Source organism: Papio anubis, chromosome 11 (assembly GCF_008728515.1).
Source record: "Papio anubis isolate 15944 chromosome 11, Panubis1.0, whole genome shotgun sequence".
Lineage (NCBI taxonomy): Eukaryota > Metazoa > Chordata > Mammalia > Primates > Cercopithecidae > Papio > Papio anubis.
In genome coordinates this window covers 98,013,210-98,025,028 of record NC_044986.1, presented here as the reverse complement: position 1 = coordinate 98,025,028, position 11,819 = coordinate 98,013,210, and the positions used below count along the sequence as shown (strand labels likewise).

The following is an 11,819-nucleotide window of genomic DNA, read 5'->3' as shown; positions in this document are numbered from 1 at the left end:
TACGTACTGTCCTCACTATACCATTACCATGTCTCTTTCTTTTTACTGCCCCGCTGTTTTAACCATTATAGCTTTTATGTTGCCACACTGTTTTACCATTGTGGTATATTGTAACACATTTCACTTTTATTGTGCTACATAGTAAAATGTATTATAAAGGTACTGATATTTTCCATTCTTTTCTAAAATTGCCCTGGCTACTTCTTGAACCTCTTAATGACCTGTAAACTTATCTATCAAGTCTCCTTGACCCCCTCCTTGCCTTCAATTGATTGGAATATCTTTTGATTTATTGGTTAATTTAGATAGTATCAATATTTCAAAACATTGCTTGCTCTAAAGCATTAAAATACTCAACATTTCTAGCATATTACCTTATTAATTCCCACGGATTTTACATTTCTGGTTTGTTGTTGTAACTTAGGGAATGCTGTCTCTCTTACTTGGTATTTTCATTTTATATTCTGAGCCTGGAAAAGTATCGATTTTTACATGTTACCTTAAAAACCACTACTTTACTAATACTTTTCTAACAGTTTTTCAGCTGAGAAACTTTCCTAATGGATAATGCAAAATTGAGTCTCATTTGTAGTTTAAATTAAATGATCAAAATGTAGAATCTGAAGTGAGGATTTCCAGTAACTGAGGATATGCACATTTATATAAATCTGATTAACTTTAACAGCTTTATAGATTTTAACCTTGTCCAATAAGAACAATATAAATATAAAGGCTTGGGGTCTAATCCCAGCTCATTGACTAAAATGCTCTAATGATAAATACCTTTCTCCCTTCTCTTTATTGTGTGTTTTCACATTTGTGCAGTGAAAAGAGTGATACTTCTCCTTTTCTCCCTACTTTGAGGTGAAATAAGGATAAATGAGACAATTTGGTTAGGTGCTGTTAATAGCTTCCTAATAGGTACCACGTAGCATCTACCAAACAAACCTGCCAATACTCACTAACAAGAATACTACTTGCAGAGCTTTTATGTTGGTAATAGTGGAGCACCTTGTATCATGCTGAGCTTCCTTTCAACAACAACTATAAATGCTGAAATAGTTTTTGAAAATGATTTGAAGGCACTGGAGGGTGACTAAAATCAGGTCAAAATTGAACTGTGCAATGGCACACACCTGTAATTCCAGCTGCTTGGGAGACTGAAGGAGAAGGATAGCTTGAGCTCAGGAGTTGGGAAGATAAGAAATTCAAAAATGTCTACAATAGGCTCAAATAGTTCAAATAGTGCACTGTGATCACACCTGCGAATAGCTACTGTGCTCTGACCTGCGCAACTTAGCAAGATCTCATCTTTAAACAGAAAAGAATTTTTTTTTTTAATTTTTAGACTTTTTTTAAAAAGCAGGAAGAAATGAGGTAAAAGCTTCACTTATGTGGCTTTTCCTCTAAGAGCACTCTTTGGCCCATGCAATATGGGTTGGCTAGAACTCAGGAAGAAAGCCACAGTCTTATTGAATTACTGGGGGATCAGAGGATAAAATATGGGGTTGCTTTTTTTGTTTTTTGTTTTTGATTTTGTTTTTTTAAGATGGGATCTTGCTCTGTCACCCAGGCTGGAGTGCAGTGGTGCAATTATAACTCACTGTAAAATTGGACTTCTGGACTCAAATGATTCACTTATCTCAGCCTCCCAAGTAGCTGGGACTACAGGTGCACACCACTACGCCTGGTTAATTTTTAAGAATTGTTTTTTGTAGAGATGGGAGTCTCACTATGTTGCCCAGACTAGTCTCAATCCCCTAGCCTCAAGTAATCCTCCTGCCTCAGCCTCCCAAAATGCTGGTATTACAGGTGTTAGCCACAGCACCTGTCCTGATCCATCTTGTTATTCTTTAACACAGTACCCTATTCATTTTGTTGCATGAGGACAATTTGAAATTATGTGTGTCATACTTGTTTATTTACCATCTACCCCACTAGAATATAAATTAAATGGGCTGGGCACGGTGGCTCATGCCTGTAATCCCAGCACTTTGGGAGGCCGAGACGGGCGGATGATGAGGTCAGGAGATCCTGGTTAACATGGTGAAACCCCGTCTCTACTGAAAAAAACAATACAAAAAAAATTAGCCAGGCGAGGTGGCGGGCGCCTGTAGTCCCAGCTACTCGGGAGGCTGAGGCAGGAGAATAGCCTGAACCTGGGAGGTGGAGCTTGCAGTGAGCCGAGATCGCGCCACTGCACTCCAGCCTGGGTGACAGAGCAAGACTCCGTCTCAAAAAAAAATAATAATAAATTAAATTAAATGAGGGCAGAGTCATATCTACTTTGTTTGCTGTTTACCTAGCTAGGGATCTAGCATCTAGCAGGTACTCAACATATATTTGATGAGTTAATGAAAAAAGGGAAAAATGCTCAGAGTCCATTTAGGCATTCTCTGGCTTCCCATCTCAGTGGCTACTCATTAAGTGGGCCCTGCCTTCAATTAACTTCCTTCTTCTCTTCCTTTCTACACTAACCTCACTGAGGGGAGGAGGCTCAAGAAAGTTAGAAGGGTAAGTCAAATGCAGGGGAAGGTCTTAGAAACTATTTTAAATAATTATAAGTACAAATTATGATATGAATTGTAAGGCAAGAAACCGCATATGCAATATGATAGTACAATATTTAACCCTAATTGTTGGTCTCTCTCATAATTGACACAGTCACCCTGTGATGAGAGTTATAACACAAGCTAAAGCAGATATTTTTAAAAAGTAATTTTCAATTTGTAGGGTTTCTTAAAAATATTATTATTAATTTTTTTTCAAGACAGAGTCTCGCTGTCACCCAGGCTGGAGTGCAGTCACACAATCTCGGCTCACTGCAACCTCTGCCTCCAGGGTTCAAGCGATTCTTCTGCTTCAGTTTCCTTAGTAGCTGGGATTACAGGTGCAAACCACCACACCCAGCTAATTTTTGTATTTTTAGTAGAGATGGGATTTCACCATATTGGCCAGGCTGGTCTTGAACTCCTGGCCTCAAGTGTTTCAGCCGCCTCGGCCTCCCAAAGTGCTGGGATTACAAGCATGAACCATCTTGCCTGGCCTAAAAAATATTATCTTTAGATAGAAATGGGAACAATTTGTATCCCTACATTTCATCTCCTTGGTATTGCTGAGGTCACAGGCACTAATTCCAGGTTTTAGACGTTTAGAAAGTGCATGTTCTGCCCTCTATAAGGGAATATAAAGCTACTGACTCATGGGTAATTGAACAAGCATTTGCTTTGTTTATTCAGCTGTGGTACTGGTGTGGGTTATTCCTTCAACCACAGTTCTTGAGCTCCTTTCCTAGCCACCAGAAGAAATTGGAGAGTTTTTTTTTTCTTACAAAAAGCTGCAAATCTTCATTTCATTAACACCACGTTTTAAGCAACTTAGATAATGTTTGAGACACGTACATTGCCAGTTTGTCAAATGCATGCGTGTGTGTGTTTAATAAATTGCAGCAGCTAATCTTGAGTACAATATTTCCATTTCCCATCCATTTCTCTAAGTGCTGTCCTAACTATATTCCCCTCTTACTTATGATGTAACTTAAAGTTGGAAGGATATCATTTAAAATTTTCAAAGCATGGGAGTTTTAAAGTTACTATTTTACTGTCAAATAGCAACTTTAAACACAGTTTATACACATTTTATTATCTAAATAGTGCAATGGCATGAATTAGAATATAAGTAGTATAAACCTGTTAGAAATCAGTATAGCTAGAAAACATTATCATAGTATTGTGCATGTGTATAAAATCAACAGGTTTTGAGCACTTAAATTGTAGCACTTACTCTTCAATATGTTACCACATTTAACTCTGAAACAACTCTGTAAGGGAAGTTATTATTTGCCCCCCATTTTTTGAGATAGGATCTCACTCTGTTATCCAGGCTGGAGTGCAGTGGCACACTCATAGCTCACTGCAGCCTTGAATTCCTGGGCTCAAGCAATCCTCCCACCTCAGCCTTCTAAGTAGCTTGGACCACAAGCACGTGCCACCACGCCTGGCTAATTCTTTTATTTTTATATAGAGACGAAGACTCACTATGTTGTCCAGGTTGGTCACAAACTCCCAACCTCAAGCAATCCTCCCACCCCAGCTTCCCAAAGTGCTGGGATTACAGGCATGAGCCACTATGCCTGGCCCTATTTGCTTTGTACAGAGGAAACCATGTCAAGTGTCCAACAACTGATACACACATCCAAGATTTGAATCCATTCATGTCTGGGTACACAGGCTATGCTTATGGCATTGTGAGAATTCTACTTAATTTACCTAATGTGTTAACATTTCAATATTCTGGAATACACTATTCTAAATCTTTTTGTTGTTGTTGTTGTTGTTTGTTTGTTGTTTTTGAGATGGAGTTTCACTCTGTTGCCCAGGCTGGAGTGCAATGGCATGATCTCAGCTCACTGCAACCTCTGCCTCCCAGGTTCAAGCGATTCTCCTGCCTCAGCCTCTGAGGAATAGCTGAGATTGCAGGCACCTGCCACCACACCCAGCTAATTTTTGTATTTTCAGTAGAGACAGGGTTTTGCCATTTGGCCAGGATGGTCTTGAACTCCTGACCTAAGGTGATCCACCCATCTCGGCCTCCCAAAGTGTTAGGATTACAGGCGTGAGCCACTGCGCCTGGCCGCTATTCTGATTCTTGAGTTCTGCAATTATACTATCCTGTTTAGCACACATCATAAATTTTCAGTTGAAGTAAATCACTCAGAAGTAACAGGAAAAGGTTACATGTAGGTCTCAGATGTTCCGTTATGCAACACTTATACATTTGTGAAACTACAACAAGCAGGAAATACTGCAACTAAAGTTTGGTGCAAATTTGGCAGCACAGATAATTACAGTCTAATTTTCTACAATGTAACTTTTTCAAGTATTTTCCAGGAAACGGTTTCCATTTGAAAAGAGATACATGTAGCCACATTTCCCAGAGAGACACATGTAAAGTAGGTGGAATTAATTTTTTTTAATCTATCTAGAAACAAAGGAAAAGCAGAGGTTTCCTCCCCAACATCCAAACCCAGATGTAGATGAAAAATTTGGGCGGAGAAATTTTTGTGTGGGCTGCACAGTGGAGACATAATAGTAGCCAAGGGGTCCGGGTGCGGTGACTCATGCCTATAATCCCAACACTTTGGGAGGCCAAGGCGGGCGGATCACTTGATATCAGGAGTTCGAGATCAGCCTGGCCAACATAGTGAAACCCTATCTCTACTAAAACAAAAAATACAAAAAAATTAGCCAAGCATTGTATCACATGCCTGTAGTCCCAGCTACTTGGGAGGCTGAGGCAGGAGAATCTCTTGAACCCAGGAGGCGGAGGTTACAGTGAGCCGAGATCATGCCACTGCACTCCAGTCTGGGTGACAGAGTGAGACCCTGTCTAAAAAAAGACAAAAAAAAAAAAAAAATAGTGGCCGAGTCATCAAGGAGGTGAGATGAAGGAGAAAATGAAAGAGGAAAAATTCCTAAAACAAAGTTTTAGAACAATCAAAAGAGCGGAATGAGAGTAATCATTTTAATTCAAGATGCTATACATAAGAATAACATGATCTAGACAAAACAAGAGAGAACATGACAGTCGACCCCCTATCACCACGAAATACTCAACTGTTAACCACAACAGTTGCATCCAGGATGAGACGATGGTTACGGTGTCTGAGTGAAGCTACTGTTTTGCTTCTTTCTTTGGTTGCCAAGCAACCTGTTGACCTCAATGTTCTTGTGTTTATACTCAAGTCAATGTGCTTGACGTTTATTTGTTCTGATATAAATAATTGTGTGCCTTAGTAGAGATACAAATTTACAAGGGTTAAAATGCTGGGTAGAATTTGAATATTAACACTTTCCCTTTAGGAACACCTGTTTCTCCCAGTCTTTTTTTCTCATTGTGAATACAATTGTTTTGTTTACACAGTTAAGAACCCGGTGATGGGAAATATTTTAAGCTAAAGAAAGAGTGGAATCAGGAAGACAGACTGATCCCATATATTTTCTTTCTCTCCCTTCCAAAATCCAATTGAAATGAGATAAAATATATTTTAAAATTATATTACTTACCTATTGTTGTGTAACAGATTACCCCAAAACATGGGGGCTTAACACAAGCAACACGTTTTTGAATCTCACAGTTTGTGTGAGTCAGAAATGAGGAGGCAGATTAGCTGAAACTTTCTGTTTTAGGATCACGCATGAAGCTGCAATCAAGATGCTGCTGGGCCTACTGTCATCTGAAGATTTCGCTGGGCTTGGGGGTCCACCCTCAAGTTCCTGGACACGGCTGTGGGAGGGGACCTCAGTCCCTCATTGCACTGAACTCTCCACAGAGCTGTTTGAGTGTCCCTTTAACATGACACCTGGTTTCTCCCAGAGGGAGTAATCCCAGGGATAGGCAACAAGGCAGAAGCCACAGGTGTTTTTTTTCTTTTTCTCCCTTTTTTTTTTTTTTTTTTTTTTTTTTTGAGACGGTGTCTTGCTCGGTCGCCCACGCTGGAGTGCAGTGGCGCGATCTTGGCTCACTGCGAGCTCCGCCCGCCAGGTTCACGCGAAGCCACAGGTCTTTTATGACGTAGGCTCAGAAGCCACATGCCATCATTTCTGCCATCTTGTATTAATCATACAGACTAACTTGGATCCAGTGTAGGAGATGATTACATAAGGGATATGGGCTATCTTGAAGTCCTGCTACCAAAAAGCTAAATCCAAAACAGCATAGTAAAAGGGAAATGGTAGCCATCAGAAGATCTTTTGAATGATAGAAAGCAAGTGGAATTATAGGATATTAGAAATAAAAATTAGAGTCCTGGATCTATAAACTTACAGATATAATCAAATTAATTCTCAGTGGAAAATGTATAGCTTCAATGTATTATGAGAAAACCTAAAAGATAAAAAATATATTATCTAAGTATTCAACTAAAGTAATTATGAAAACTTTTACTGGCCAGGTGCAGTGGCTCCTACCTGTATTCCTAGTGCTTTGGGAGGGCTGGTGGGAGGATCTCTTGAGCCCAAGAGTTCAAAGAAGCAGTAAGCTGTAATCACATCACTGCACTCTAGCCTGGGTGACAGAGCAAGACCTATCTATTAAAAAAAAAAAAAAAAAAGACAAAAAGTTCTTATTAACTTCTGCTTTTATCTGAAATCAGAGTTTCAGAAACATCTGTTTCTTTTAAAAAGTCAATAAAATTAGCAATCCTTTAAAAGTCTAACCAAGAACAAAAGAGAAAAGATACAAATAAAAACTAAAACCAGATGGCGGAATAATACCTTAAAATTATAAGAAAGTGCTGGGTATGGCAGCACGGGGCTGTAGTCCCGGGTACTCAGGAGGCTGAGGCGGGAGGATCACTCGAGCCCAGGAGTTCTAGGTTGCAGTGAGCTGTGATAGTGCCACTGCACTCCAACCTGCGTGACAGAGCAAGACCCTGTCCCTAAAATAAATAAATAAATAAGACAAATGAAAGAAAGACTGTGTATATCATTATGTTAATACATTTGAAAGTCTAGGTGAAATCAATTACTGTTCAGAAAAATATGAGTAAACAAGTTGTGGGTTGTACGTCTATAATCTCAGCTACTGGGGAGGCTGAGGCAGCAGAATTGCTTGAACCAGGGAGGCAGAGGTTGCAGTGAGCCGAGATGGCGCCACTGCACTCCAGTCTGGGCAATAGAGCGAGACTCCATCTGAAAAAAAAAAAAATTCACATCTGAAAAAGAAAAAATTCGCAACCCTAGAAGTATTTCAAGAAGTAGCAAAACACCGCCCCCACCCCCACCACACACACACACACCAAAAACTCACAGGAAAGAGCACCGCATTCACATGTGGTATAGCCTACCACCATTTTGAGGAAGATTCATTCATTTTACTCAGTAACTATTTATTGAACTCCTTTTATGTTTTAGGAGCTGGGGATACAGCAGTAAGCAAAAAGAAGTTCCTGCCTGCAGAGAGTCTTTATTTTACTTCAGTGAGCAGAATAATAAAGCTTTCTGATTCATTTTTCTTCTTTTTTCTTTTCTTTTTTTTTTAAGGCGGGATCTTGCTCTGTCACCAAGCTAGAGTGCGGTGGCATGATCTTGACTCACTGCAACCTCCACCTCCTCAGTTCAAGCAATTCCCATGCCTCAGCCTCCTGAGTAACTGGGACTACAGCGCCACCTCGCCCGGCTAATTTTTTGTATTTTAGTAGAGATGGAGTTTCACCATGTTGGCCAGGATAGTCTCAATCTCCTGACCTCATGATCCCCCGGCCTTGGCCTCCCAAAGTGCTGGGATTCAAATCAACCTAACCCTGAAGACAAAACAAGACAAGCACAATCATATAAATCAGGAAGGAAGAAGGAAGAAGGAAGGAAGGGAGAGAGAGGTAAGAGAGGAAAAGGAAAGGGAAGGGAAAAGAAAGAATATAATGGAATTATGGACTAATCATTTTTTTTCAAACTCAAGAAATTTATTTTAAAACCACAGCTAACATCATACTTGACTATGAGACTAAATGCTTTCTCCATCAGATTAGACACAAAATATTGTGATATCACAGGTCTGTCTTTAATTCAAAATGAACTATCCAAATAATACTCAGAAATAGTGACAAAAAATAAAGGACACAAATGTAAATGACTCCCATGAGACAATGGTGTATGATAAACTTGACGTACTTACAAATTGACACCAGCTCTTCATTAGCAAAGAAAATGGAATAAAGAGTCATGTCAAAGCAGTAGTTTTCCCCATAATAAAGGAAAATGGAGTATACACAATGGGTTAGAAATGTCCAGAACTTGCCACATAACACCAATAAGAAAATCTCAGTTCACAAATTCTCATTTTTCTGTGGCCCATTAATCACAGAACAATTAAACACTGCATAAAAAAAAAATTTCGATTCACCTGTAGACCCAACACACTTTAAAATGGATGGAGAAAATTCTATTAACTGTATTGGGATAAAAACACTTCCCATTAAACCTCAGGTACCATGGCTTAAAGAGTATGTACAGAATTCTCAACACAACTTTTCCTTGCAAAAGAAGTAGAAATATGGCTGAGCAGGGTGGCTTACACCTGTAATCCCAGCCTTCGAGAGGCTGAGGTGGGCGGATCACCTGGGGTCACGAGTTCGAGACCAGCCTGGCCAACTTGGCAAAATCCCGTCTCTACTAACAATATAAAAATCAGCCAGGCGTGGTGGCAGGCGCCTGAAGTCCCAGCTACTTGGGAGGCCGAGGCAGGAGAATCACTTGAACCCGGGAGGCAGAGGTTGCAATGAGCCAAGATGGCGCCACTGCACTCCAGCCTAGGCAACAGAGTGAAACTCTGTCTCAAAAAAAAAAAAAAAAAGTAGAAATCCATCGTCCAGCAATCCTCTTTAAAATGAGCCACTGATAAATACCATATAGTGATAACTTTGTATAATAATTCATTCGTGTTGGAGTTTTGAACCTTTTACAATAATTAATTTACATCAGGTTTTCCAAAGTACTTACATTTGTAGGATTTCTTTCCAGTGGGAGTTTTCACAAGATTTTTAAAGTAATTATTAAAATGGAAAACTTGCCCTTGCTGCCACCAACATGGAGAATTTGTACCGTGTCCCGTTCTTAGTGCTCGAATGTCCCAACCTGAAGCTGAAGAAGCCGCCCTGGTTGCACATGCCATCGGCCATGACTGTGTATGCTCTGGTGGTGGTGTCTTACTTCCTCATCACCGGAAAAATAATTTATGATGTTATTGTTGAACCTCCAAGTGTTGGCTCTATGACTGATGAACACGGGCATCAGAGGCCAGTAGCTTTCTTGGCCTACAGAGTAAATGGACAATATATTATGGAAGGACTTGCATCCAGCTTCCTATTTACAATGGGAGGTTTAGGTTTCATAATCCTGGACCGATCGAATGCACCAAATATCCCAAAACTCAATAGATTTCTTCTTCTGTTCATTGGATTCGTCTGTGTCCTACTGAGTTTTTTCATGGCTAGAGTATTCATGAGAATGAAACTGCCGGGCTATCTGATGGGTTAGAGTGCCTTTGAGAAGAAATCAGTGGATACTGGATTTGCTCCTGTCAATGAAGTTTTAAAGGCTGTACCAATCCTCTAATATGAAATGTGGAAAAGAATGAAGAACAGCAGTAAAAGAAATATCTAGTGAAAAAACAGGAAATGTATTGAAGCTTGGACTAGAATTTCTTCTTGGTATTAAAGAGACAAGTTTATCACAGTATTTTTTTTCCTGCTGACCTGTTGCTATGCCAACAATGTTGAGTGGCATTTTCTTTTTAGTTTTTTGTTTCTTAAAGAAAATATACTCCATATCTACAATTATAATACCAAATAAACTGATTGTTTTTTACAACCTCCTAAACATTTTTTGGAGATGACATTTCTGATTTTCAGAAATTAACATAAAATCCAGAAGCAAGATTCCATAGGCTGAGAACTGTAGACAGCTGATCAGCTTTACCTATGGTGCTTGGCATTTAACTAGAGTGTGTGATGGTAGATTATTTCAGATATGTATGTAAGACTGTTTCCTGAACAGTAAGATGTATGAAAGGAGCAGAAATAAATACTTTTTCTAATTAAAAAAATGAAAAACTTTCCCGTATTTTCCATAGTACTAAGGCTTCCACCCAGCATTCATTCTTCTATTTTATAATGTTCATCTCCAACATGCATTGCGCTGTGTCTTTGAATGGAGATGACAGCAAGGAAAGCATCCCCACATTCTGTATATTCATAGGGTTTTTCTCCAGAGCCCTTTGCCATGTTAGAAAGCAAGTGGGAAAATTAAATACTTTACCATATGTTTTACATTTAGGTGGTTTTTCTCCAATGTGAGTCCTTTTATGGTTTTGAATGGAACCGGGACATCTGAAGCCTTTATTACACTTTTTATATTCTTTGAATTGTTTTCCAGGGTGGGTCTCTTCATGTCTTCAAAGAAAACTGGGAAAATTGATTGCATTCCTACATTCTGTACATCCACAGGATTTCTCTCCTGTATAAATGACAGTCCTTTCTTTTTTCTTTTCTTTTCTTTTTTTTTTTTTTTTTTTGGTGGGGGGACAGAGTCTTGCTATGTTGCCCAGGCTGGAGTTCAGTGATGTGATCATGGCTCACTGTCACCTCCATCTCTCAGCTTCAAGCAATCTTCCTGCCTCCATTTTCTGAGTACCTAAAACTACCAGCACATACCACCCCACCCAGTTAATTTTTTTTCCTTTATTTTATTTTATTTTATTTTTGACACAAGGATTTGTTATGTTGTCCAGGCTGGTCGCAAACCGCTGGTCTCAGATGATCCTCCTGCCTCAGTCTCTCAAAGTACTGACTGCATTGGGCAAAATGAGTTATTTCCTGTAGTCAAGGGTAATTTTAAAAACTGAAGACTTGCCCACCTTGTTTATAGTCACAGGGCTTTTCTTTAGTGTGAGTTCTTTTACGTCTTCCAAGGGAACTGCACCACCCAAAGGTCCTACCGCACCTTTTACATTCATAGCATTTTTCTCCAGTATGAGTTTTTTCATGTCTTCAAAAGGAAATGGGATAATTAAAGGTTCTGCCCCAAGTATTACATTCATAGGGTTTTTCTCCAATATGAATTCTTTCTTATGCTTGAAGGGACGTGGGACATCTAAAGACTTCACCACATTTTTTACATTCGTGAAGGTTTCCTGCACTACGCGTTTTTTGTGTCTTCAAAGGAAACTGGAACAATTGCATCTTTTCCCATATTCCCCACACTCATGAGATTTCTCGAGAACATGAATTCTGATTTCATATGTCCAAAGGTAAGTTTAAGAAA

The 11,819-nt window shown here is 39.4% G+C and overlaps 1 long non-coding RNA gene and 1 pseudogene across 2 annotated transcripts; one reads left to right on the top strand and one right to left on the bottom strand.

The window, feature by feature from the left end:
- Positions 1-413: 413 nt before the first annotated feature.
- LOC103887392 lies at positions 414-5,910 on the bottom strand. The gene is made up of 2 exons (XR_002524210.2): positions 5,617-5,910; positions 414-470 (listed from the first exon to the last, which is right to left on the bottom strand). It is a non-coding gene; the product is annotated as an uncharacterized LOC103887392 (long non-coding RNA).
- Positions 5,911-9,562: 3,652 nt separating this feature from the next.
- On the top strand, positions 9,563-10,602 carry LOC101016699 (annotated as a pseudogene). The gene has a single exon (XR_651462.4). The product of XR_651462.4 is annotated as an oligosaccharyltransferase complex subunit OSTC pseudogene (transcript).
- Positions 10,603-11,819: the final 1,217 nt, after the last annotated feature.